The following is a 2,654-nucleotide window of genomic DNA, read 5'->3' as shown; positions in this document are numbered from 1 at the left end:
TTAATCTGGAATGTTTGATACAATCTATTTTCTTACCCCATATTGAAAAAAATAAAGTTAGGGATAGTGTTTTTTATTTAAAATGAGTGTGCCAAAAAAATTAAAATAAATTATGCATTTTTAATGTGTCTGGTTTAATTTTTGATATGTCAATCCTCTGGCATAGCTTTAATAGACATTTCTGAAAGCCAATATAGACAGACTTTAATAGAGAAACCTCTAAACCTCTTTATCCAGAAATTTGAGTTAACAGAAATTGATCAAATAGGGAATGTTAGTTTTATGTAATATGAAGCTGTGCAGACTTAAGGAACATTTCATTGAAAATATCATTAGTGAGACCTAGTGTCAAAATTAATGTGGTTGTAGATGTTTTTAATGCTGAGACAAAAGAACAGAAGACATACAATTCTGAGAACTGTGGAGGCCATTATCAGGGCAGGATGTATATCATAAATTAGTTACTGTTATCTGATAGTTTCTATAAGACAGGAAAATCAGATCTGCCTTACTGAATTTTACTTTATTAGATAAATTTACAGTAAAATATTTTCCTCTGAAGGATAGTAATTCCCTATTAATGCTCATCTTAAAATGTTTTCCAACTCTAAGAACAACAGATGTCAGTGAGATTCACTTAGCTTTAGTGTAAAAGTGTTGTACTAGGCATTGAAGGGTAAGACTACTCTCAAGATGAAATGAGATGTTAAAGCATTTGGGAAATAGAAAGCAATACAGGAATCTAGGGCATCTCTGCTTCATTAGTAGGGTACAGGCAGTTTTCTGTAAGCAATCTTAACACAACAGACCATATGTTTGCTAGCACTATTGAATTAAAGACATAGAGAATACAAGTTCCCATTGTGCTTTTTGTTTGGCTTCTTAAAATGGTCAACAAACTTGATTTGGTAAAGCAAAAACACTGCCCTAAATGCTCTTAGCATCACAGGTTTGGAAGGGATGTCAGAGGTCTCCTCCTCCAGCCCTTTCATTTTATAGATTAAGAAATAGGCTTTAGAAGTGACCTGCCTAAAGTTATATTCAGAACCTGAATTTGATCCCAGGGCCTCTGAATGACTGTTCAAAAATGCCTCTGGTGGTTAACTTCAGGTTAAAGATGCTTGCTAAAGACATTCAGTATTGTCACAATAGCTGTTAAGTGCAGAGGATTCTCAACGAATAGAATGGTGAGGTCCTGTAGATCAGTGGTTATCAAACTCAAACAGAAATGACTACATAAGGATCCCTCCCAGGCCCATATTGATTTAGAAAACCACATATTAACACCTATGTTCTAATGTATCTTTATTTGGTTAAATAGTTCCCAATTGCATTTTAATTGTATTCTAGTCACACTGGGCAATGTGTTTGACACCTCTGCTCTGGATTAGCAATGGTTGCCTCAAGCTCTAGAACACTCCTGGAGGAGATAAACACTTGAAAGACTTGGTCTATCCACAGTACTTACTGGATGAAACATGCTTATTAACCAGACTGATATAAAGTTTGTTTATCAGCATCTATATCTTGGGTAAGATAGTACTGAATTAATAACAAAAATGTAAAAATGGATGAGTTTGGCTTAAAATTAAATAGGAGAACGAATTGGATTGCCAAAGGGAAATTGCACAGTTCTTTTAATGTCCCTAAAGTCATTGAAAGTAAGATCTATCTTTTTAATACTCCTGTCAATTGTATGGTTGTTAGTCATAGAACACTATACAGTCTGAAGAATTAATCAGATATTCAGATAGCAATGAAAGGAACTTGCTGTGTGTGAGCAGGCTGAAATACTTGATAAAGTATGTCATCAATGATATGCGTGATTAAAAAAGATGACCTGGTCATATGACAAGAGTAAGGATAACTGAGAAACAGTCTGAGTGCTAAATTGGTATCCATGTATATCAAGAGAAAGCAAGGAATAACCCTTTTCCCCCTTTAGAGTTGGGGGGGGTGTCTCTGAACTTGGATGGGAGAAACAATTACATCTTTATTCTCACCTTTAGCTGAAATGTAGCATTTCTTTCAATTATGAATTTAAAAAACATTTTGTAATCTTTATTGGACTACAAAAGGGTTCCGTGACAAAAAAGCTAAGAATCCTTACCAAGCACGAAACTTAGATGATGAGAGCATTGATAAGTGTTGCACAGGATGGGTACTGTTGGAGGGATCATTCATATCAGTCAATTAAGGATGCATTTGAGTACTAATGCAAGGTATTTCATTTAGAAAAACATAATGAACTTGCGTCAAAAGACCTAGTATATATGTAGCAATAAACTAACAGGTACAGATTAATAACAAATTTTCCATGAAAATGTAGAGTAAAGGTTTAATCTAATTGTATAATTAGGAAAAGTTTCTAAAAGGAGGTGAATTTTGAGCAATATTTGAAGGAGAAGAATGAAGGCAGAAGGGCATTGTGGATTTTTTTTTTAATAGGCAACTGGGGTTAAATGACTTGCTCAGGGTCATACAGCTAGTAAGTGTCAAGTGTTTGTTCTGAGGTCGAATCTGAACTCAGGTCCTCCTGACTTCAGATCCAGTGCTGTATCCACTGTGCCACCTAGCTGCCTCGGCATTGTGGATTTTAAACTTGAGCAGAGTGTAGGTATTTATAAATCACATTTAAAAGCAAACATATTGGA

The sequence above is a fragment of the Vombatus ursinus genome, unplaced genomic scaffold (genome assembly GCF_900497805.2).
Source record: "Vombatus ursinus unplaced genomic scaffold, bare-nosed wombat genome assembly UNPS02015398.1, whole genome shotgun sequence".
Lineage (NCBI taxonomy): Eukaryota > Metazoa > Chordata > Mammalia > Diprotodontia > Vombatidae > Vombatus > Vombatus ursinus.
This window is presented reverse-complemented; position numbering follows the sequence as displayed.